This window comes from Antechinus flavipes, chromosome 1 (genome assembly GCF_016432865.1).
Source record: "Antechinus flavipes isolate AdamAnt ecotype Samford, QLD, Australia chromosome 1, AdamAnt_v2, whole genome shotgun sequence".
Taxonomy (NCBI): Eukaryota; Metazoa; Chordata; class Mammalia; order Dasyuromorphia; family Dasyuridae; genus Antechinus; species Antechinus flavipes.
This window is the reverse complement of record NC_067398.1, coordinates 164,147,160-164,174,099: the sequence shown is the minus strand read 5'-3', so window position 1 is coordinate 164,174,099 and position 26,940 is coordinate 164,147,160. Positions and strand designations below refer to the sequence as shown.

At 38.0% G+C, this 26,940-nt stretch overlaps 1 protein-coding gene across 1 annotated transcript in view; it reads right to left on the bottom strand.

The window, feature by feature from the left end:
- The window catches only part of MRPS27 (mitochondrial ribosomal protein S27), a 129,283-nt gene that overhangs the window by 39,849 nt on the left and 62,494 nt on the right, over positions 1–26,940 (bottom strand). The window lies entirely within an intron of this gene.

Here is a 26,940-nt window from a genome sequence, read left to right as displayed (position 1 = left end):
GAAAACTGTTCGGTTCTGCACACATATATTGTATCCAGGATATACTGTAACCTATTCAACATGTAAAGGACTGCTTGCCCAGGAGGGGAAAAATCAGAACAGAAGTGAATGCAAGGGATAATGTTGTAAAAAATTACCCTGGCATGAGTTCTATCAATAAAAAGTTATTTAAAAAAAAAAAAAAAAGGTTCATGTAGTCAAAGCTATGGTTTTTCCAATAGCAATGTATGGCTGTGAGATCTGAACTGTAAGGAAAACTGAGTCCTGCAGAATCTATTTTCACATTGTGGTGTTGGAGAAAACTTTTGAGAGTTCTCTAAACAGAAAAGAGGTCATATCAATCAATAATGAAAGAAATGAATCCAAGTACTTCACTGAAGGTCAAATATTGGAGGCAGAGCTCACATACTTTGGTCCCATAATCAGAAGACTGGACTCCCTGGAAAAGACCCTGATGGTGGGAAAGACTGAAGATGACAGAGGGGTAGTAAGATAGCTATTGAACATAAGCTCAGACTAGGGGAGAGTGCAGGAGAGAGGGTTCTGGCATGCTGTGGTCCATGGGGTCATAAGGAGTAATGGTGAAACACTGTGGAATACATCTCTTATTCTATTTTGAGGCCTGCCACTTCATTTGTTCAGTTCCTAGGCACTAGGGTACAGAAACGACATCTCACCTTTAAGGGCATTAGTTTCCTCACTTGTTAAATGACAAGATAGACTAGAGCATCCCTATGGAAGTGTCAGATACAACTGAATAACAACAATGAAATCAGAAAAAAGAGTTTTCCATTTTCACCCCCTCCCCACCATGTTAAGTATCTAGGGAAGAAATTTTAAATACTTCCTTTCAGAATGTTTAGTTATAAGGAGATATAAATGTATAAAGGAGATGATTTCAATTCAATATCACAGCAATAAGAATAAGCATCTATGATATGCTCAGCACTATGCTATCTTGGTTAGAACTCAGATGAAATTCATTTATGTAAGAAAGACCCAGCCCCAACCTTTGTGGAGCTACAGAGAAGGAAGTAGACATAGAGAGGTTTTGTGTGTGTGTGTGTGTGTAGTTACACATATACAAAGAACTATAATGTTAAATAAAACATGAAAAGCACATGAGAAAAATGTAGAGAAAGAATCCATGATGGTACAAGTCATTCTTATATGATGTACTTTTGGAAAAGCTATAAGTGTATAAAGAAAAAAGATATCATAAACTATTATATTTCTATCATTAGAGAGCTCTACTTTGATGAAGGAAAAATGTCTGAGGATTCTTCTCTTTTAATTTGGAAAAAAAAATTTTTAATAGCTTACTTGAAGAGAATGGGCCTATATGTTCACTCAGGCTTGAAACAGAACTCATTATTAGATCAAATATGTTAAAGTCCTTTCTGGGATCCAATTATGAATAAAAGATAATGAACTGGTACGTCTGAGAGAGTAAAGAGCAATAGTGTAAATGAGTGTTTTTTGCTGATCTACACATACATACATGCACGTGCGCATATGGGTGTATATTCATATTTGTGAAAAAATTGTTGGTTTCTTTGAACCTGAGATCTTGAATAGTTCTGTGCCTCTGGTGATAAGCGTGGCAGATCTGACATTTAATACTGGCAGGAAATTAGTTTGTGAAATGACAGCCTGTATTAGAATAGAATAGAATAGAATAGAACAGAAGTGGACAGTAAAACCAAAATGTCGATACTGACTATGAAATAAATAAGTCAGCTTCCATACCGAGCACAAATGCTTTGGCTTCACCACTTCAGCCTATATTCTTTTATATGCCTAAGTCTCTTAAGAATCAAGTGTTATTATTTCTAGTGGGAACAGAAATAGGTGAGACTCAAGACATTTCTGGGATGGTAAGCCATATAGCCTATCGTATAATCACAAAAAACAACAGTGTACCCAGTGAAGTTAAAATAAAGGTCTAAAGTTTCAGAAGTACATCTTGATCAAGTTATATCAGAAATGAGATTTTTAGTGATTTATTCCTCCATTACTGAAAAGTATTATACTCAAATGACCATTTCTCCCATGTTCATTTTATATGCAAGATTCTTTCTTAAAAGGCAAACATTCCGTAAAATAAACATGGTTTTGCATCTCTATCTTCCTTCCCCACTCCAATACTGTTTAAATTTTCAAAACCATCCAGAGTATCACTTTTATTTTTAATTCTTGGTGCTAAATCTTTGATGATTATATCAATCATTTTGAAGAAGTAAAATAGATGTGCTCCAAGAATGAAGAAAAGAAAAAGGGAGAAGAGAAAGACAGAAATACAAAAGAAAAGATAGAATATTTAGAAAATTAGAGGCTCTTCTGTGTTCAAATCTTAGCTGATTACCTGGATTCCCCTGACTAAGGTTCCCTATGTTTCTTATTTTTCTCATCTGTAAAAAATAAAAAGGGAGGGTAGGGTCAGAACTAAATGACCCAAAATGCCTTTCCAGTCCTAAACCAAACTATGAAAGAAAGAAAAGGGAAAAAGGAAAGAAAAGAAAAAGAAAGATTGAAAGAAAGGAATGAAGGGAGAAAAAAAAGTATAGTGATATTGTGAAGCTATCTCAATGCATTTTATCTCATAGAAACAGTTAAAACCATATTCTAAAAGGATTTTTCAAAGGTTATTGGAATTTTTTTTCTTTCCCTAAAGTATTAGTGATTTAGAATTTTCAGTATAAGTAGAAGTACCAGGCTCAATTCATTCTAGTATTTCTGACAGCCAGGTCACTCAAGCTGGAGAAGCCAAAAGACTAACAAAATTAAAAGGAAGAAAAAAAATAAACCTTTTTTTTTTGTCTATTTGGTGCCCCCAAGTGGGTTAAATTAGGTATGACTACATCTCACAGGCAAGTGTCTTCTGGTATTTTTGGCTCAAAGAAATCAAGCAAATCAACAACCACCTTTTTCGAATGAGCACTGAAGTTCCTTAAAAGGGAGAAAAATTCTAAGGTAATAAAATGCACAACAATGAGCATATAATTAGACTTTTAAATGGAAAGATATCCACTACAAGGAAGTATTAGGATTAATGGACAAATCCCTTCAAATTAATAATAATCCTCATAAAAAAAAAAGGGATTAAAAATTGCACAACAGAGTTTTCTTAAATTAACTAGCAGAATCAGGAAACAAGGTCTGGGCTCATCTGTTTGCAATGCCAAACTTTCATGTGGCTGTCAAAAAAAAAAAAAAAAAAAAGTCCCGGGCTGGCCTAGAAGTAAGGAATGAACTATTTGAAAAACATCTTTTATTGTCTGAGAAAATGAAAGAATGTTTTAAAATGCCAAGGTAGCCCTGCCTCACTTGACTGCAGGCAGGCATTCTTCCAAAGTCACTGGCCTTTGCTAAGCATGAGTCAGACGGGAAGAGGGAGAGTGCTCCTTGGCAAATGTATGTTCTTTTCTCTCTGGCTCCAGTATCCCTTTTAACATTTTTTAAATTTAATTTTAAAACATTTTTAAACGCTCTGATGGATCAGGATTAAATATCTGCCAGACAGATTTCACTGTAGAAACCTGACTTGGGGGAAGGAGGGAGAGAAGATGTACACAGGGGAAAGTAGGAGAGAACAGCTTTTCCAAATTCTCCATTGTTTGTAATTCTGGCTACAAGCATGGGCATCTTGAACAATGTCTGATTCACTGGTGGGGTGCCCTACAATGGCCTCCAGGCAAATGGGGCTACATGCCCTTATAAATCTGATCTTTTCTCATCTGTCTTGAATGTCTATTGAAATCCTATCAATCCTATAAGTAAATACCACTTCTACCCTTTCTTTCCAAAGATAAAAGTTAAACTTTCTGGACCCTTATGGAACCATGTCTCTTAGATAGTCTTTCTAGTCTGTGTATGCACTGAATGGTGAACAGGAAAATCTGAGTTCACATCTTTGGCAAGTCATATAAATTCTTATGTCCAAAGAACTATCAAACTGTGCATTTCCTTTGACCTAGCAGTGTGTCTACTGAGCTTACATCCCAAAGAGATTTTAAAGAAGGGAAAGGGACCCTCATGTGCAAAAATGTTTGTGGCAGCCTTTTTTGTAGTGGTCAGAAATTGGAAACTGAGTGGATGCCCATCAATTGGAGAATGGCTGAATAAGTTAGGGTATATAAATGTTATGGAACATTATTATTCTATGATAATGATCAGCAGGATGATTTTAGAGACAGCTGGAGAGACTTATATGAACTGATGCTGAGTGAAATGAGCAGAACCAGGAGATCATTATACATGGCAACAACAAGATTATATGATGATCAGTTCTGATGGATGTGGCTCTCTTAACAATGAGATAATTCAGACCATTTTCAATGGTCTTGTGATAAAGAGAACAATCTAACCCAGAGAGAGGACTGTGGGGATTAAGTGTGGATCACAACATAGCATTTTCACCTTTTTTGTTGTTGTTGTTTGCTTGCATTTTGTTTTCTTTCTCACCTTTTTCCTTTTTGATATGACTTTTCTTGTGCAATATGATAATTGTGGAGATATATATATATACATATATATATATATAAGAATTGTACATTTGCATTACTTGCCATTTAGGGGAGGGGATAGGAGAAAGGGAGGAAGAAAAGAATTTGGAGCACAAGGTTTTGCAAGGGTGAATATTGAAAAGTATCCATGCATATGTTTTGAAAATAAAAAGCTTTAAAAAAATTTTTTTAAAGTAGTGTAAGTTCTTTTTTGCCTCAGTTTCCTCAGCTGTAAAATGGAATAAGGGAACCTAGTTCCCAGAGTTGATGTTAGAATAACAGATTGAGAGTAGGTAATGAGGAAATCAAATTATCACTCTTTGCAGATGATATGATGGTATACTTAGAGAACCCTACAGAATCAACTAAAAATCTATTGGAAGCAATCTACAACTTCAGCAAAGTTGCAGGATACAAAATAAATCGACAAATTATCAGCATTCTCATACATCACTAACAAAATCCAATAGCAAGAGATACAAAGAGAAATTCCACTTAAAATAAGTGTCAATAGAATAAAATATTTGGGAATCTATCTGCCAAAGGAAAGTCAGCAACTATATGAGCAAAACTACAAAACACTTTCCACACAAATAAAGTCAGATCTAAGTAATTGGAAAAATATCAAGTGCTTGTGGATAAGTTGAGTGAATATAATAAAGATGACAATCTATTTATTTAATACTATTCCAATCAAACTCCCAGGAAACTATTTTACTGACCTAGAAAAAATAACAATAAAATTAATCTGAAAGAACAAAAGGTCAAGAATTTCAAAGAAATTCATGAAGAGAAAAGCAAATGAAGGTGGCCTCGCTGTTCCAGATCTAAAATTATATTACAAAGCAGTAGTCGACAAAACCACTTAGTATTGGCTAAGAAATAGAGCAGTTGATCAGTGGAATAGGTTAGGTTCACAGAACAAAATAGTCAGTGACTATAGCGATCTAGTATATGACAAACCCAAAGTCCCCAGCCTTTGGAATAAGAATTCACTATTTAACAAAAACTGCTGGGAAAACTGGAAACTAGTACAGCAGAAACTAGGCATTGGCCCATACCTAACACCGTATACCAAGATAAGGTCAAAATGGGTTCATGATCTAGACATAAAGAATGATATTATAAATAAATTAGAGGAACATAGGATAGTTTACCTCTCAGATTTGTGGAGGAGGAAGGAATTTGTGACCAAAGAAGAACTAGAGACCATTACTGATCACAAAATAGACAATTCTGATTATATTAAGTTAAAAAGGTTTTGTACAAACAAAACTAATGCAGGCAAGATTAGAAGGGAAACAACTGGGAAAACATTTTTAGATCCAAAGGATCTGATGAAGGCCTCATTTCTAAAATATATAGAGAACTGACTCAAATTTATAATAGTTCAAGCCATTCTCCAATTGATAAATGGTTCAAGGATATGAATAGATAATTTTCTGATGAAGAAATTAAAACTATTTGTAGTCACATGAAAAGGTGCTCCAAATCACTATTGATCTGAGAAACACAAATTAAGACAACTCTGAGATACCACTACACACCTGTCAGATTGGCTAAGATGACAGGAAATGATAATGCCGAATGTTGGAGGGGATGTGGGAAAACTGGGACACTGATGCATTGTTGGGAATTGTGAATACATCCAACCATTCTGGAGAGCAATCTGGAACTATGCTCAAAAAGTTATCAAACTGTGCATACCCTTTGACCCAAAAGTGTTTCTACTGGGCTTATATCCCAAAGAGATCATAAAGAAGGGAAAGGGACCCACATGTGCATGAATGTTTGTGGCAGCCCTCTTTGTAGTGGCAAGAAACTGGAAACTGAGTGAATGCCCATCAATTGGAGAATGGCTGAATAAATTATGGTATATGAATGTTATAGAATATTATTGTTCTGTAAGAATCAACCAACAGGATGATTTCAGAGAGGCCTGGAGAGACTTACATGAACTGATGCTAAGTGAAATAAACAGAATCAAGAGATCATTATACATGCAACAAGAAGACTATACAACGATCAATTCTGATGGATGTAACTCTTTTTCAACAATGAGAGGATTCAAACCAGTTCCACTTGTTCAGTGATGAAGAGAACCAGCTATAGCCAGAGAAAGGACTATGGGAAATGAGTGTGGACCACAATATAGCATTCTCACTCTGTTATTTCCTTATATATATTTTTTCTTTCTCAGTTTTTCTTTTTTCCTTCTTGATCTGATTTGCCTGGTGTAGCAAGATAACTGTATAAATATGTATACATATATTGGATTTAATATATATTTCAATATATATAACATGTATTGGACTACCTGCCAGCTAAGGGAAGGGGTGAAGGGAAAGAGGGGAAAATTTGGAACAAAAGGTTTTGCAAGAGTCAATGTTGGAAAAATTACCCATACATATGCTTTGTAAATAAAAAGTTTTAATTAAAAAAAAAAAGAATAACACAGGATTATATGTGTATGTGCATGTATACAAACACACACACACATCCCTTTGCAAAATTAAAGCTATATAAATGCTATTATTATTATTATTGTTAGATCATATCCTATCTTCTTGTTTATGATTTTTTTTTTATCCTCTATCCCTTTCTTTTGTTGTTGCTGCTCAGTAGCTTTAGCTGTAGCCATCTCTTCATGACCCCATTTGGAATTTTCTTGGCAGAGATATTGGAGTGATTTGCCATTTCTCTTTCCAGCTCATTTTACAGATCAGGAAACTGAGGGAAATAGGGGTAAGTGAGTCTCCCTAGGTTGGATAGCTAATAACTCACTGCCTGAGATAGCATTTGAACTCATTAAGATGAGTCTTTCCTGATTCTAAGCCCAGTGCTCTATCTATTGCATCATTTACCTGCCCTATCTTTCTTGAGAGGGAGAAAGAAGGCAGAATAGAGTATGTACATGACAGCCAAACTAGGCAGCTGGAAGAAATGGATAATGAATTTCTGAATCATAAAAATGATAGTATGTCGTCATTTTTGCTGTGGTCTTATTCACTCAATCAGTTTTGATGTAGGAAGTTGAATTATTGAAGTATCTTAGCTTTCTGAACAGAAAAGAAAATCTGAAAAAGACTGTTGAAAACTGACAGGATGTAGGCAAATGCTACTTTTAACTAGATTCTGACTTTTTCTTTGTCTGCTTTTGGTCCAGACCTGCTAATTCATTTGTTTAAGAGAGCTCTTACACACCCACAGATGTCAACAACAATCTTAGAGAGCTGCTTGGGATAGTGAGAGGTTAAGCCACTTGTGTATTTTGTGTATATTGCAGCCAATTTGTCTAAGACCCCGGTCTTTTTGATTCCAAGGCCAGCCAGTCTTCCATCCCCTATACCACAATCACTGCCTCCCTCTGCCCCTTCACTGTTCTTCTCTCTCCCTTCCTTTTCCCTCCCAGGAGCACTTTCCCAATCCCTCAAGGAAGGTGGTGACACTGTCAGTAAGCTAAAGGGAGCCACAGAAAGCAGAAACATCTTGTAGAGATGTCCATCGGGACAAGCCCCGTCTTGCTGCAATAACAGACAGTGTCTCAGTCCTCTACACTCTCACTCCACCTCAGAGTCTTCCTTAACTTTGTCAGTACAAGACTGCTCCTAAGAGGAAGAAAGAAAAGTAGTTCTGGGTCCTGCTGTGCATGGGGCAGTGATAGTGTGATGGGCCTAGAGATGGGAACACCCCTCTTCCCCAGTTCAAACCTGGCCCCCATATTTACTAGTTGGGTGACCTTTCCTTATACATCGGAAGTAATGGCAAATCCCTCCAGGAGCTTTGCCAACAAAGTCCCAGATGGAGTCACGAAGAGTTGGATAGTGATGAAAAATGAATAAACAACAACTGCCATTTAGTAAAGCTATTGATAAGCTGGAGAGAGTCTAGAGTAGATAACCAAGATGGAAATGGGCCTAATTAGTATCATTGAAGAATCAATTGAAGGAACTGGAGATGGCTAACTTGGTAGAAAAAAAGACTGGGAAGGGAAGGAAAGGTGAAATGATAGAAAGCTATGCTCAAGTATGCAAGCGTGTCCAGTGAAAGGAAGGAAAAAAGCATTTTAAACTTCTAAGTAACAAGCACTGAGCAAAATCCTGGGGATAATAACGTGAGGTAGTCCCAGCCCTCAAGGGGAGCTGGCCAGGGATGCTCCAGTTGGGAAGAAAGAGAAAAGTGGAGTCACAGGGGAGCTGACTGACATTTTTTCCTGAATTCATGGCAGGTTATGATTACAGAGTTGGAAAGAAAGGGTAGGGAAAAAAGAAAGAATCTAAGTGATCTCATTAAAGACAGCAGGCAGCACAGGGAGCACAGTATAGCATAGGGAGCCACCATACATGCTGGGCCCATGGCAGCAGAAAAATGAGAGCAGCCTTCTTGTACCTGGTTCCTGAAGGATGAACTGGAAGAAAAGGATGGACACATCATAAAGGAAAATCTAGGCACGTTTAGGTGTCATGCCTAGAAAAACATCCTAACAATTAGAGATATCTCCAAGTTGCATCTGAAGGCAATGGGTTCTCCATTCTTAGAAGTATTTCAGTAGAAGATGGCAGGCTAACTATCAGGTAGGCTATGGGGGGATTCATGTGGAGTACAAGCTGGACTAAATGGCTGCCCACCTCCCTTTCAGCTCTACTCTATTTTGACTCGAAGGTGATCACGGCACAAAAAGTCAGTGCTAATCAGAGACAAAGCCACAGCTAAGTTTTCTGTCTTCCTACAGACCTTCCCTTTCCCTGTGAATAGGGATCTGTTTGAGCTAAAGGGAAATACTCCCAGGGGGAGCCCTACATGGTTAGAACATTCTAACTCCCTACCATGCCATTACTCATCCCTCAGAAGTCCACCTAATTTCTCCCCCTCTCTCAGGAATGACTAGGATGGCAAAAAGGAATGATGTTCTGAGCCTAAGGTACCAAGAAGTGGTAGTAAGCTTCCTTTTCTTACATCCCTTCCCCCAAAGTTTATTCACTCCTCAAACACTTACCATGCTAGGAACAACCTTGAGTGGCTGTGTAATATATGCCTAAAGGAGATGCTGCGAAAGATGAAGATGAAGCAGCAGGGTCACAGATTAAAAGATGCATGTGGTTCAAGGAAAGCTATATTGTTGTCATGACAATGGAATATCCAAGGATGTAGCCTTGGACACCAATAAGTAAGTTGCGTTTTATTTATCCTTAAACTCATTGCTTTCGCCACATTCATTAACTCCATAAGAGAGATGATTAACTTGTAATCAGTTATTTATAGGAAGACATTTTCTTTCTTTTTTTTATTTAATATTTTATTTTCCCCCAATTACATGTAAAAACCATTTTAAACATTTGTTTTTAAAACTATGAGTTCCAAATTCTTTCCCTTTTTCTTTTCTTCTCCCCTCATTGAGAAGGCAAGCAATTTGATATAGGTTATATATGTGTAGTCATGTAAAACATTTTCATATTAATCATTTTGTGAAAAAAAAAAAAAAAAAACATAAGGCCAAAAAAAAAAAAAAAACCCTTCAAAAAAATAAAGTTTTAAAAAAAGCATGCTTCAATCTATATTCAGACATCATCAGTTCTTTGCCTGGGAATGGTTAGCATTTTTCATCATAAGTCCTTAAGAGGCAAGACATTTTATTTCTGAAAGTGCAAAGGAGGCAAATTTGCATTTACCATTACTTAATTGTTTTGTCTCATAAATTTGACGTGACAGCTTCATACAGATGTTTCCTTTTCCTCCTAAGAAGTCTTTTTGCAAGGAAAATTATAGAAGCTCGGGAAAATGTTACAAAATCCTTAACCATGAGAAAAATAAGATATAAACAACTCAGAAAGTGAATGGTATTAGAATTTTCAACATCCAACAAAATCACTTTCTAAGACATACTGTCACCTTCAAGAAGGTCTGGAATTTTTTAAAATTTTAATTCACTTGCATAAGACAATACAATTCTCACAACAACAGGGATTGTTTCTCCTTTTCTTAGTGTATTCTCAGTTAATAGTCCCCTGGCAAATTTCATTTGGTACCAACTACAAGAACATACAGACCTCAATGATATTCTTAGGTTCACTTCTATGAAGAAGTCAGAAACAGCTACAGTTTGGCTGGTTTTATAGAAATGTTTTTCTTAGTAACAAAGCAAGGTTCAATGCAGTTAAGGGAAAAATTTTTTAAAAATAAGAAGCAACCACAAAACAAACAAACAAACAAAAAATGGAATTCTACCTTTTCTACAAACTCTTTTTTCTGGAAAAAAAAAAGACAGACTGTTTTTCATCTTTTTATCTCTACTGTCTTAACACATAGTAGGTATTTAATCATGCTTGTCCAAGAGAAAAGAGTTCTATATTTTCTCCAAACCAATGATTAGCAAATGATTGTTGAGCTGCTGGCATGTCTATAAAAAAACCTTAAATTCCACCCACTAGTTTCTCATGCTGGAAAAAAAAAAAAAAAGATTGGATTTGTATATAAATTTCCATTAATAAACAAGTTTTAGGATGCTGTGTAGGATAGGCTCAGAAATATGAGCGAATGATGGGGTGAGCTGTTGCTATGGTGATGATGGAATCAGATAGTCTCTGGTGCTTTTCACAGTCCCCATGCAACCATAATAAAGTCTAATTTATAACCAACACTTGCACTAATTATATTTTCCCTTGCCAGTCTGTCACAGAAATATATAGAATTTTTTTTCTTCTTCACAGAACTATGCAATACATTAAATTTTTTTTTGTTTTCCCTCCCTTTTTTGAAGGCTGAATCTTTCATTATAAATTATCCTAAAGCAAAATTCATTTTCCCCTGTTCAGACAAATGAAAACTGTGCAAAATCTTTACATATCCCTCTTACTGAAGAGAAACAAAACAGCAATGAGACAGAAAAAAGCCTATGTGAAATATATTCTCTTGTGCCCTTCAGAACAAAAGTGTTTTTCCTGAGTATAGCTGAGTCTATGGCTGCTTTGAGCTGTCTAAAAAGCAAGGAAAGGAAACAAGCACTTACTGAATGTCTATTATATATCAGGCAAGGCACCACACAATGTTTTATAATCTAAAAGAAAAAGAACACTTAAAATATTTAAAGTAAGTGTTGGGAGGTAAGACTGAACAAACAAAAAACATCATAGGTGAACTCTACTTTCTTAGGCCTCAGTTTCTTCCTCTGAAAATAAGGTAATTAGATTAAAATGGATGAATTGCAAAAATTTTAATTTGCAATAGCAAATGAAGGAAGGGAGGGATTTATCATGCTATTTGGCTTAAAATGCTTTAAAAAATAAACTTAGATTCATGGAACTTTTGTACTTGAACTGACCACTGGAATAGTCCTTACTATTTGATAAGTAAGAAAATTGAGGCTTTAAGAGGCAAGATGTTTCTGTAACTCCCAGGGCCTACCTAGCACATGGCCTGGAACCAAATGAATGAAATAAATGGTAGTCCTCAAGGTCTAATAATGGACAATTTCCAAAATGTCTCATTGTTCCTCCTTATAAGGTAAGATCACTGAAATTCAGAGTTGAGAACTGCATCTTTAGTTCGTTGAAAAAATAATGAATCACATGCAGTAGGTGGATTTTGTTTGTTTGCTGATTTTGAAAGTTTTCATAAGAAAATGAAGAATTATTTGCAAGACAGATTCTAAGAACTAAAATTAACCTCTATCAAGATACACATTCTTCTTCAGATTAAATTGTCTTACCTCTGTAGTCTGGACCCCTAGCAGGACACCCAATGCATATATAGTAAGTTTTAATTTACTGATAAATGCTTTAAAAAATATTACCAAGCAGGTTTCTTTGTTATAGGGAAAACCATACCAGCTTTTATCTTTAAAAAGCTGTTTTCATTAGTTAGCAGAGATTTCTAACTTGCTAACAACAACAACAATAAAATCAGTATTTCCAGAATAAGGAAAAGAGCATATGAAGATAGTGCTAAAGACTATAGAAAGACTATAGAAAGACAAAGCCTATGAGAATTTAATGGGACTTGTTCACTCTTGGATCAATCTGACTCTTGTCTGGTAGATCAAAAGTATAATATAAATATAGCAGACCTAGTTTTCAGGAAAGTATTTAGCAAAAGTACTTAGAAAATCCTTGTAGACAAGAAGCGTGTGACCTGGATTTGGAAGTGGCTGCATGTCTACTCCCAAAGAATGACTATATCAACCGATTGAAATGTTCCATGGATCTATCTGTCCTTGGCCCATTGTGGTCATCACTTTTATTAATGACTTTCATGAAAGCATAGGATGCTTATCCAGTTTTAATTTAATTCAGTGAATATCACATTAAGCACATATCATGAAAAAGGTACTATGCTGAAAATAAATAAATAAAAGATTCCCTGCCCTTCACAGGGCATAGTTCACAAGTTCATCTCTTACTAGGAAAAAGTATTTCCACACACATAAGCAAATATAAAATAATTTCAAGAGAGTGCTAACAAATTGAGGTACAGGAGAGAGATTAGAAAAAGCCTCAATTAAACAACTGTAACACCTGGGCAGTATTTTAAAAGGAGGCAAGAATTCTATTAGTCTAAAGTGAGGAGGAAGGGAGTTCATTCTAGACAAGAGGGCCAACCATTGATGTAAAGGAAATTTAGTGTATTATTTAATCATTGTTTTCGGTTTCAATTGACTTTCTATGATCCTTTTTGGGGTTTCCTTGACAAAGATTCTAAAGTGGTTTGCTATTTCCTTCTTTAGCTCATTTTACAGATGAGAAAACTGAGGTTAAGTGACTTGCCCTCACAGCTAGTGAGTGTCTAAGGCCAAATTTAAACTCAGGAATATTCGTCCTCTTGATTCTGGGTTCAGTGCTCTCTACCAGCTGCACCACCAGCTGGCTAGATGAGCCAGTCAGTCAGTTGCCCAGAATGGAGAATGATGGGCGATCAAATCAACAAACTGATAAGCATTTAAGCTATTCCTAATTACGTATCAGGCCCAGGAGACACAAAGAAAGGCAAAATCCTAGAAACAATCCTTACCTTGGCGCAAAAGGCTGAAAAGACTAGTGGAAGGCCAGATTAGTGGGCTTGTGGAAGCCAAACTGAAGACATGGTATTTTGTCATAGAAGTATCAGGGAGTCTCTGAAGACTCTTGAGGAGGGGAATAACAGGGTTAGATGTGTCCAAGGCTGTGAACCTGATGGCTGTGGAAAATTCACTAAGGGGACTAAAGAAAATGGAACCACATGTTTAAAAGCTAGAATGATGAACTGATTCTAAAATCTACTAGAGACAAATGTAAAGTCCTACACTTGAGTTTAAAACAAACCAAAACCAATCATGGAACAATACGCTGGGGGAAGGAAGACAAATTTGTGTGAAGAAGGGCAGGAAGCTTTAGGGCATGATATAATGGCATGTGCCACAATAGTCAAAAGAGCTAATGCCTTGTAAGGGTGCATTAACAGAAGTGCCGTGTGAACTGAGAATATTTAATTCCCCAGCCCCTCTCTACCATGTGCCAGCTCTCCATCCTGAAGCTTTACTCCAGGCCTAGAATTCATATGGTGGAAGTATCTTTGGCCCGGGGATCCCTCTCTGATGGGATGGCTCCTCCCAGACCCTCCACTGAAGGATCAGCCTAATCTCATTCTTCTCCAGGCTATACAAGTGAATTCTCAGTCCCAAGTCAAGTACCTCTGTCTCTCCTCCATCTTCAGCTTCCTCTTATGTGTGAGTCCAGTCCACCCCCCATTAGAATGTAAGCTTCTTAAGGGCAGGCACTATCTTTCTACCTATCTTTCTACCCTTCCCCATCATGTTTCAATCTATCATGGGTCGGCATAAGAAGTTAAGGGGGACCCCGGAAGGGGGGGAGTTTTGAGGAACTGGCAGAACACACAAGGCCAGCAGATGACAGAGCTTATGACGGAATACTTAATCCAAATTGTACAATAAAGTACTGTAAACATTCCATCAAAGAAAAAAAAAATCAGGCTTCTTATTTGGCATGAAAAAAAGGCCAAAAAATTTTGTGTGGAGTTTCCAGATCAAGGGCGGCCGCACCCCTCACCCCTGTGATGTGGGGGGAATGGCTGTATATTTGTATTCCCAGACTTTAGCAGAGTAAGCTCCTACACACGCTTGTTGACTGAATGATAGCCAGTAATAGCACTACTGTACTTAAAAAAAAAAAAAAACCCAAACCCCAAAACTAGAATTAAGCCTCAAAAGATCCCACTCAAGTTGTACATGTTGCTTATATGAGACACAACCCAAACCAGTCGAGTTAACTTACATCCTAGTCCACAGATCAGAAGCAGCTAAATAGAAAGGCAGGGGGGAATGCCAGTGGCAAAAATGCTGACAGCAGCAAAAGCTGGCAAACCAGGAGACGCAGAAACTGCAGAAAGCAAAGGAGGGAGGGTGTCAGTCTGTGCCAGCGGGAGACCCTGCCGGCGTCACCCGTCCCAGCACAGGAGAGTCATTCATGCTGATGAACGATCCTTGGAAGATCAATAAGAGATTCCACTCCCTTTTAATAATATTCATTTTAAGAGAGCAGGGGTAATAGTATTTTATTTAAGGCAGGTCTCCCCATTTCACCTAGGTTGGAAATGCAGCTTTGTCCTAGGCATTTTTTCTAGAAGTTTCTTTTAAGTCCCAACAAAAAATCTCTTCAACTGGAAACCTTTCTCAACTCTTCTTAACTCTAGTGATCTTTTTCTCTGTTAATTATCCTTATCTATCCTGTATATAACTTGCTTTGGATATATTTGTTTGCATGGTGTCTCCCCCTCAGAATGTGAGCTCCTGCAGGACAGGGAATGACTTTTGTCTCTTTTTGTACCCTAGCACTTAGCAAAGTGTCTGCCACATGGGTGCTGAATAAATGTGGACTGACTGACTGAAATGTGAGGCCTAACCAAAGGCTCAATCCCCTTACCGATCAGCACAGGAGAAGGCTCCGTTTCTCAGGCCGTGCTCTCCTGGGGGCTCACCACCTCCGAACCACACCGAGTGCCCTACCCTATTGGCAGAGACCACTGCCGCTCAGAACTCGGGAGCTCGCCAGGTCCGCTCAGCCTCCCTGCTCTTCGGGACCACAGGCACGCACTAAGATGGTTCAAGTCAATTCACCAAATGTTTATTATATGGTGTTAGGAGATGAGAGGAAATGCAAAGTTTAGATAAGAGGCTGTTCTGGCCCCCCAAAAAACTATATGATTTTGGAGGAGATAAATCCAGATGTCTAGATAGCTATAATGAAAGCCAATAATCTAAATTCAGTAATCAATAATCAAAGGAATAATCATCTAAATAATTGTACTTTGAAGAAGCTAAGAAAACTAGTATCTGACATAAAAGACATTCAAAGCTTCTTATGCAGTATTCTTTTTTTGCTCTACAATGTATGTAAAAACACCCATTTTATTTGGTGATTTTTAAATGTGCAGAGAGAACAGGATTCCCGTAATTTAGAAAAAGGAAGATATATCCAAGATAGGAAGTGGGAATGGGTAAAGAAAAGAAGAAAAAAGAAGTAAAGGAGAAAAAAAATGTATAGTGTAGATGTAAGTCAGCAACATAAATAAATGTCTGTTTTACCACCACCTGTCAATGAGGTGGGAGGTGGAGGAGGGGTTGTCAACTGAACTGCCTCCCTCTACCCAGATTGGGGACTGAGTCCTTTACAAAGAGACAATAAACCCAAGTTTAACATAAAATGACAAACAAACCAACCAACTCCCAAAGCTGGATTTGGTTAATTTAGTTCTAGCAAAAGCAAAATTTCAAATGCACGCTCATGTGCTTTCTCTCTTTTACCATCAAACAGATCACCCCTTCACATGCCACAATTAATAAAAACTAAGCCATGCTACTAAGCACATTTTATTTTGTTCTCACAATCATGTCACTAACAGGACACAAAGGAGACAAAATCTAAAAAGCTCCTGAATTAGGGTTTGTTTTTGTTTTTGTTTTGTTTTTAATCAGGATACTTTACATATATTGTATTTAACATATATTTTAACATATTTAATATGTATGGGACTATCTGCCATCTAGGAGAGGGGGTATGAGGGAAGGAGGAGAAAAGTTGGAACAGAAATTTTTGCAAGGGTCAATGTTGAAAAATTACCCATGTTTTGTCAGTAAAAGCTATAATAAAAAAAATTATGAAATTATTTTAAAAATGAAAAATAAAGAACTATGGAATAAATTTTTTTTAAAAATCAGGATATTTCCCTGAGCTGTTTAATAGCATTTTGCTTCTCACTTACACCCTATTCTTTTCCTCAGGAAGGACTACGATGCTGACAAGTCTTGAATGTAATTCCTGGTAACTGAAGTGGAGAAATGTTGAGGATTTAGCAGCTCCGCACAGAAAGGCTTACTTCCCAAACTGGAACCATAAAGTATTCCCCGCATACACAGAGTATACAAACATACATACATCTTCCAATGTAAGGACAACATATACAGATAAGTGACTAACATGCCTCTGGATCAAGAAAGCAGGCACTGGTTGTAAATACCGTGGGGTTTTTCTTTGGTCTCAGATGTCTATATTAAGAGTATATTTCTGACATTAAGATGTGGCACTGCAATGGCCCACACAACTCCTAGGTCTTTAGGGATCTAAGAGAACATGTATCTAAAATGAGAATAGGGTGGGCTAAAGAGATCTTAAAGGGACCCACATGTGCAAAAATGTTTGTGGCAGCCCTTTTTGTATGGAAGAATGTTGTAATCTTTACAAACTGCTAACTCATTAGAGTTGATAGATTATTGATCTGATTTTACAAGGAGATGTTTTGGGCCAGAACTTGAAACAAGGTACTAAGTAGAACTAATTGATACAATGCTTGTGTTCACACCTTTACTCATTGGAGTTCACATGTTTGGGAGATTTCAGGGTTTAGTATGAGATATTCAAATTCACACCTTCCTTGAAGCATTAAGGGCCAGAGAGCACGATGGGAGAAAACCCATAATCCCACTCTCTGATATATAAGAAGAAAGCAGAGGTCCAGTTAAGAGAGTTCAGTTGAATTAGATTGGAGAGGAGCACTCTGGGACAGACACAGAGCACTCTGGGAGAGCCAGAAGCCCTCTCTCGGAGGCAAGACAGATTCAACTTGGTGCTGGCTCTGGAGGCTGAAGAAAGCAGAGGCAGAAGCAAAGGACAAAGCTGCAACAGCTCTTGGAACCAAGCAGAGAGATAGGCCTCTAAGAAAAAGTAACCGGGTTATTTTGGAAGGAGAAAATAAATATTTGCATTTTATCACCTGGCTGTGTTTTGAGGTGATTATTACTTTTAACTGCAACTAAGGCTGCCTCCAGAAAACCTCCCCGAGAAACTAGTCCCCAGAGAGAACTATTATTTTAAAGAAGAAAAACACCACAGAAGAAACTAGAAACTGAGTGGATGCCCACCAATTGGAGAATGGCTGAACACATTATGGTACATGAATGTTGGAGAATATAATTGTTCTATAAGAAATGACCAGCAGCATGACTTCAGAGAGGATTGGCGAGACTTATATGAACTGATGCTGAGTAAAATGAGCAGAATCAGAAGATCATTGTACACAGCAACAACAAGAGTATGCGACGATCAATTCTGATGGATGTGGCTCTTTTCAACAATGAGATGATTGAGGCCAATAACTTTGTGATGAAGAGAGCCACTTAGACCCAGAGAGAGCACCATGAGAACTGAGTGTGGGTCACAAGATAGTATTTTCACCTTTTTTGTTGTGTTTTCTTCCTCATTTTTTCCCTTTTTGATCTGACTTTTCTTGTGCAGCACGATAATTGTGAAAATATGTATAATTGTACATGTTTAATATATTGGATTATTTGCCATTTAGGAGAGGAGGGAGGAAGGGAAAAACGAATTTGGAGCACAAGGTTTTGCAAGGGTGAATGTTGAAAATTATCCATGCGTATGTTTTGAAAATTAAAAGCTTTAATGAAAAAGAGAAAGAGAGAAAGAGAGAGAGGAGAAAGAGAAAGAGAGAAAGAGAAAGAGAGAGAAAGAGAAGAGAGAGAAAGAGAGAGAGAGAGCGAGAGCGAATAAGGTGGGATTATAGACCAAAGAATAAACTTTCTGAAAACACTTGGGTTTCCTCAGCATCAAGCTGGGGTAAGGGATACAAAAGATCCAGTCAGTACCACCCATGATTAACCAGGCTGCTCCTACTGTTAATTCTAAATAAAATTATTTGAGAAGTAAAGGTATTGGCTAGATGTCTGAGGAAGTGGCAGGCATTTGAAACTTGACATTTCTGAGGATACTGGATGAGCTTGAACCATTCACAAGGAAAGCAAGGGGGGGACTTTTGGCTGATTAAAAGTTGGGAACAAGCCCAGTTCATCATCATCATCCCAAAACAGCCAGGGATGCTCCAAATTAATTAAAATGAGATTAGGATGAAGTGTAAGACAGTGGAAAGAACAATGGATTTGGAGAGGATTCCGATTCAAATAATGCCAAGGTCACCAGTGTGACCTTGAAGAGACCACTTAATTCAGTTTACTCATCTGTAAAGTGAAGGGGGTTGACTTAGGCATTCTCTGAGCACCCTCCTTGCTCCAACAATGATCCTGTGGATGAGGTCTGGGGTAATTAGGTGGGGTTGGCAAAGAAAAACTGAAGTACTGATAAGATTATATATACCTCCTCAGGCAAGCAGGGAAAGGCACAGATGGGGACCAGCTCAGCCTTACAGTCTCACCCCCGTGGAGGTCTTAGGTAATGTCATCTTATTGTCTTCAATCAGAACCAAATTATGAAGTGGAATCCCTGAGGTTACATTTCCCCCATAAATCTGCCCAGGACTTACTCCAACTTTACTGAATTCCTTCGGGGTTACCCTGAACACTGTGTTCTGCCTCCTGGAGTCTTTTTCCCTATTCCTTCCTTCTCAATGCTTCAGGAGGTCATTCTTACCCCCTCTTCCAAGCCTCATGATGTCTAAATCCCTTTTAAGGTTAGTCTACCCATCAGTAGTGTAATCCCCTACCTCTTCTGGGGTTAGTCTACTAACCTCCTCTATAGATTTAGCCTGCCAGCCCACCTCACAGAATACTACTCCCTTTCTCTTGGTTAACTGTAAGCTTCCTTAGGAAACTTATCTTTTCCCTGGTTAACTGTTAAAAGCCCCTTTCCTTGCTAACTATATGTTCTCATGAATTTATCTCATATAACACCAATGGGAATTTTTCACATGCCTTGTGTCTTGTAATTTTGAACTAGGAATTGCTACTTTTATCTTCTTGTCATTTGGTGATGCCTACAAACTATCTCATCATTGAATAAGGGAAATAAATTTCTAGGAGGAAGTTCCCACAGAATCAAACTTTTTTGTGGTTTTTGTTTTTGGCAGATGAGTAGAATTAGCTCATGGCCTGTTGTTCTCACTATTCTTCAATGTCAACCCCCTCCCTTTTAAAATGAGGATCAAATTTCAATATATATCATAACATCTTTTTCAGACCATATTTATCAAGTTATGTCAGAGAATAATGAGTGAGAGATGAAGTGTTATGGAGAACAAATGATGGAATTAGTACTTTCTCCCTCTCACAAACAGAGGGAAAATTGAAGACTGGTTCATATACTTGTTACTTATAGGACTGATCTGGGGTTACTTGGAAGGTAACCAATAAAATTTTTCAAAAACATGGTTTACATCTGATGGTTCCACTTGCCTCATTACCCAATCCTCAATTTCTTGCAGTTGAGCTTCTGTCATGTCCAGCCCTAGCAAACAGACCCTCAGAAAGGTTACCAATGATCTAATAACCAACCAGTGCAGACAATTAATGAACCCAGGATTAGTCACTGCTAACTATATCCTTCCTTCCTGACCCCCTCTCTTAGTGACTTCCAGGACAATACTTGGCCCTCGTTATCCACTGATGTCTGCCTTCCTGGCTTAATCCTCTGCGTTGGGTTCTGGTCCCCAGAATGATGATGCTTACCAAGTCAGTCAATTGGATTCAAATCAACCAATTAAGCATCTATTAGGTGCGTTACTGGTGATATAAAAAAAAGGTATGCTCTTGGCCTTCATGGAGTTTCCATAATAAATTGCGGATGAGGAATGGGAACAGGTATAAAACACTGTGATGCGAGCAACAGCAAGATCCAGTCAAGGAAATTTAGGAACATTTGAGAAGAAAGAAAACACTTTTGGTTTTGAGAGTAAGGAAGGGTTATCAGGTGAGGCTGTAGCACTTATTATAAGCCTTTAAAAAAGAAAAGGACTTTGAAAATTGGACATAAGGTTCCTAGCATGAGGAATGGCCTGTGTGAATTTCACAGGGGAAGGAGGTGGTGCAATGAATTCAGGAAATAGCTAGTGTTCAAGCTGACTTAGAAAGTAAGGGATGCTAAGGGCAGCAAGATGAAATAAAGCCAAAAGGGTGGTTTGGCTCTAGATCATGGATGCCCTAGATACTACGACAAAGAATATTTCCTTCTATGAGAAAGAGGGAACCAATGAAGATTTGGGGGTCGCAGAGAAACCTGTTTATTAGTCCTCTGCCTTAGAAAGATTATTCTGACAATCTTGGTTCAAAATTCATCTCTGATCTTGAGCAAATTATTGGGCTTTTGAGTGCCTTAGTTTACTTAACTGTAAAATGAAGGGGTTGGATTAGTTTGTCCCTGAGATCCTTTCCACTTCTAGACCTATGAATGACTCCAAGCCTGGGAGACCAATTAAGAAACTAATGCAACAAATACTGGAAAATAATAATAAGGGCCATGGAACTGTATAGGTTGGATCAGATGGTCTTTGAGACCTCTTCCAATTCAGAGACTCTATGAAGGGAAATTTTGTAGAGGTATAGTACATTGGGCCTGATTAAACCTTGTTGGTGAAAGAAGCTAAGATTTCTGGACCTGGGAGGAATTGGTGGCCTTAGAATCAGGCACATTTGGAGGAGTTGTTTGTTGGACTATGCTATCAGGGAGATGATGCCATGGCATGCCAGATAATCGGACTGAAGTGAAGGGGTGATGGGCAAGGTCCCTTTCTCCTTCAGAGCCATCTGTGTCCAGATGGAGACAAAGGTGAGGAGTTCAGTTTGGGTCACATTGGGTTTGAGAAACTGCTAGAACCTAACTTGAAAGAATGGAAATAGGCCAGCTGTCAGTAAGCATTTACAAAGTTCCTCCCAGGCACCGGCTAACCAACTACCACGCAAAGCACTGGGATGGACAAGAGAAAGGTAAAAGGCAGGTCTGTTCTCAGAGAGCTCACAGGTCCATGGGAAAATGAGATGCAAACACCTCTGTACAAACAACATGCAGGCAGGATAAACTGGAGATAATCAGCAGAGAAAAGGCAATAGCATTAAGGGGAAATGGGGAACAACTTCTTGCAGAAGGTTTGAAGGAAATCAGGAAGGAGAATATTCCAGGTGTGTGTGTGTGGGGGGGGGGGGTGTCACACAGCAAGTGGGAAAGCCTGGAGCAAAGAAGGCAGTAGGGGTAGATGGCAGAGCACCAGGTAGGGCATGAGGATTAAGAAGACTGGACATAAAAGGCTGTAAAAGCCAGAAGGATTTCCTTTGATCCTGAAGGTAACAGAGGGACATGACTGCCCTTTAGAAAGAAGGGATTCTTCTCTTTTTTACTTTCTCCTTTGGCAATCTTATCCAGTCGCACATCTCTCTGCAGATGTCTCCTACAATTTTAACTCTATCCCTGACCTTTCTTTTGGGCTTCTAATCCACATTTTAAACTGCCTAATAGATGTCTCTAAGAGGCAGCTAGGTGGTGGAAAGGACATCGTGCTGGGTCTTCCTGAATTCAAATCTGGTCTCAGACACTGACTAGCTGAGCAAGTCACTTCACCTTGTCTGCCTCAGTTTCCTCATCTGACAAATGAGCTGGAGAAGAAAATGACAAACTACTACTGTATCTCTCCCAAGGAATAGTCCCAGACTGCTGTATTTCTGTTCCACTTCTCTCCTGACTGTGGACACGGTTCTGTATTTATTTCTAGGAGATTTCCCCTCTATTCTCAATTGGGAGTCTCTTGCCTCTCTAGACCTAGAAAGAAATGGAGACTCCCAGGAGAAGCCAAATAAAAACGTTTGTGAAATCCACAACTTGACACACAATTCTGAATCAGAATCCTCAGATATGATGATGGTTATTTACCTGCATAGTCAATTTAGCAGGTTTTTAATGACTGACAGTTCTGTCATGGTTTAAAGGTTCATGATAAATCACTAGTAACTTCTCACTCAGGCTCTCACTGGAATGCCTGTAACGATCCCTTTCACATCAACTATGAAGCAACTGCCTCTAGGTGGCTGATGTTGCTAGAATGCTGGTAAGAGGGATGTCACTGGGTCTTTAGCTAAGGATGGCTAGCACCGTACTCAGACCTGCAGTGCTGAAGACACAAAGTTTTAGTAAGATGAAGTCTCAGGATCCAAGAGGGCAAAATGATGCACGATATGGCAGGTCCCTTTTTGATGTCTTCTGGATCACTTCTGTCTCTGCTGCTCTTCCCATCACAGGATTTTCTAACAATCTGACACCACTGTTAGGCTGAAGGTTCTCAAATGAGTCTTAGAGATTTAGTGCTCCTTGTGCAGAGGGGGAGAAGTTATGAGAAAGCTATTACTTGAAATTTTGTCAAGTGGGAGAAAGCATTTGATGAAACTATTCAGGGCACAGTCAAATGCCCACTCACATGTGAGGGTGAATGTGAACCTGGAGAGGGTATGTGTGATCTCTTCAGACTCTCTTGGAATGTCACACAGTGTAGAAAATCAGTCTGAAGAATGAAAGACCATGTGCTATAGTGAGAAGAAGAAACCGGGATTGAAATCCCAGCTCCCACACTCACTAGCTGTGTGGACAGTTTGGACATAGCTCTTGAATTTACATTGCCTCATTTGCAAAATCAGGCTTTTGCAATAGTACCTATCCCAAAGGACTATATAAGGTAGCAAGCACTCTGTAAATATTAAAGTATTAATAAATATAATAATAAAGCACTCTGTAAATATGTAAAGTTACATAAATGGTGGGGTATTATTATACATATAGGTCAACTACAAGTAGTATTCTCAGTCTTGTCAGTGGATATATTTTGATGATGCTTTTGCTGTTCACTTGTTTTTTAGTTTCAACCAACTCTTTGTGACCCCATTTGGAATTTTCTTAGCAAAGATACTATATGTTTGGCTATTTCCTTCTCCAGCTCATTTTACAGATAAAGAATGGAAGCAAACAGGGTGAAGTGACTTGTCTAGGGTTACACAGCTAGTAAGTATCTTAGAGCAGGCTTGAACTTAGGAAGAGGAATCTTCTTGACTCTAGGCCCAGCATTCTATCCACTGTGCCACCTAGCAGCCTTAAAGTGCTCCATAAGTAGTAGTAGTACCTATACATCAAAGCAGCGGCAACAGCAGTAGTAGTATCTAGACACCAAGATTCAAAAGGCTGCTCATAAAACTTCATGCAAAAATTCAGGCAGTAAGCATTTTTCATCCAGTTTATTTTTCTATCATAGATGGTTAGACTGATTTTGGGAATTGTTGATTTCACTGAGAAGATTTTATAATATTCTGAGATTTAATGTAATTCATATATATAACAAATCATAATAAACACAGAAAGTATATAAAAGTAGAAATTTCTCTAGGACAAAATAAGTATCAGAAGTTAGTATGACACAGAAATGCTTTAAATATTCTAATGCTGTTACAAGTAATTACATGCCTCATAACATATATGAAATGCTGCACTGTTTCCAAGGCAACAAAGTGCCAAAATCCATATAAGATTCTACACTAATTACCTGAATCATTAAGTTTAAGTGGCACCTTTCACCTCTCTGAAAACTGCAAAAGAAGTATTATTATTCTGTTGAATACCAAATTACTATTGACTCACATTTTCATTCATGGACCCCCTACTCCTTAAATCTAAAGAGAAATACTGGTGAATTCCAGGGGAAGCACTCTTGGTTGCTCCATTAGTTCAACATTTTAATGCACCTATTATTTTGCACAATTTTCTACAACAATTGAGCCACTCCACTCACTCCTGCTATTCAATTCTGGGCCCATACCATTGTTCCTTTGCAGCATCCAAGAAACATACATTGATGGACCACTTCTATGTGCTTTTAATCCAAACATAACATAATCTGGATTCTTGGAATTGTTTATGCAAATGATTTTGAATAGTTAGGTAAAAATCTTTTGAGTAACAGCATATTTCATGGAGGAGGCTCTATGATGCTCCAGTAGAGTAGTTAATCATCATAAAGTCACTGGCACCTAAGAGTATCTGAAGAATCCTATTGTCTATGAGGAATCTATATTTGATTGGGGCTCTGGACCAGTTTGGTGTCCTCTACTGTAATGTGAGGGATTTGCATTAGGAGGCCACTGAGGTCCAGGCTAGATCTAGACGTGTGAATGACTACAGACCTCTCCCATGCCCAAAGGCTTTCTGTCCCTATCATGAGAGAATGGTGTGGTGTTCTTTTTCTTCTTTAAAAATAATGTAATGATTCTCTCTGGGAGAAAGCAGGTTTCTCAGGGGAGGTTTTCTGGAGGCAGCCTTAGTTGCAGTTGAAAGTAATAATCACCTCAAAACACAGCCAGGTGATAAAAGTTCAGATCTTTTATTGCCGCCAATATAGCCCAGTTAGCTTAGAGGCCTATCTCTCTGTTTGGTTCCAAGAGCTCCCCCCGAATGTCTCCAAATCCAAAGGTTTGTCCTTCAGCCCAGCCAGCACCAAGTTGAATCTGTTTGCTTCTGAGAGAGGGCTTCTGGCTCTCAATCTCCCAGAATGTTCTGTGTCTGTCCCAGAGTGCTCCTCTCCGACCCCCGTCAATGTTCCAAAGTAAAACTCCTTACTCAGAGAGGGCTTCTGGCTGAACTCACTTGACGCTCCCCTCTCAATCTAAATTCAGCTGAACTCCCAACTGAGTCCACTTCTTATATATCATCTCCCAAAGGTTGACTCCTCCTGCTGGAGGCACACCCAAGGGAGGTGTGAATTCACAAAATTACAAAGTTTACTTTGTGAATCTCTCATACTTGTGAACTCCAATGAGTACTGTTGTGAACACAAGCATTGTATCAATTAGTTCTACTTAGTACCTTGTTTCAGGTTCTGGCCCAAAACATCTCCTTGTAAGATCAAATCAGTGATACTGAACTATGCTAATTTAGATAATTATTGTCTCTATCAACTCTAATGACTTAACAATTTGTAAAGATTCCAACATCTCCCACTTTCTTTTGTTTTAGAACATAGGGTGGTCATGATCTCCCAGACTTCTCAAGGAGGTGAGAACCTCCAAAAGGTGATCACTCCTTCCCTGACTGCTCAAAAAAGGAGTGAAAACACCATAAAAAGAAGGTGGTCATGCCTTCCCTGACACTCAGGAAGGGAGGTAAAAACACCAAAGGAAATAGAAAATCAAATCAGATTAGTGGGTTTCTGAAGGGGCTCACTTGAAACAGGTACACATAAATCCATCAATATGGGCCAGAACTTGAAACAGATATACATGGTGTACATAAATCCATCAATATGGGAGTAATTACACATAATTTACATAAGCACATAGCAATATAACACAGGTTAGTAGTAATGTAACAAATAACATGAATCAACCTGGAATTTTATATATGTCCATAAGTCCTAGAAATAGTCCAAAAGGAATCCATTGTCCATTAGTTCATGTGCCAGGAATCTATTCATTTGCCTTAATGCTTGTTACAAAAACGGACAATTTTGTTATTTTAAAATCAGATTTAACTTCACAATATAACCTAGATTGGGTTGAGGGGAGGGGGAAAGGGGAAGGAAGTTCCAGGAAGCTTCTCTTTTGGAATTTTTTATCTTGCCCCATTATTTTCAAAGATAGGGGCAATAAAAATTTGTATAGAACTAGAAAATTAATGAACAGTATTATAATACTGCATGAATGTCACAGAAGGCCTAGCCTAATGAGTGCCAATTCCAGGATAAGAAAAACAACACCAATTTGAACATGGGATGCTATAAGAAAACAAATTTCCCAAGTGATACGCAACCAAACAATTTTATTTAAGTTTAAACAATTAATGTTACATTAAGTCCTAAAACACCTTCTTAATATATGTATTTTAAAAAATTGTTCTTGATTATTTTTTAACTTTGGCATTATGATTCTTCATAATCTATGGTACTTTAGTACAAAAAACAGAAGATAAGGGTTTGATCACTAATGCCACTAGATATTTGGAAGAAAAAATAATCTGATAAATTTCAAAAAGTTTGAGGATGTAATTATTAATTTGTCTATAATTATAATTAAGTTCTAAATCTCTAAGGGCTGTTAGTTAATGCTTAATAACAGAAATACAGCCCTGCTTTGGCAGAAATGGGAGTGGAGGGAAAAGAGGGAGAGGAAATTGAAGTTAAACTT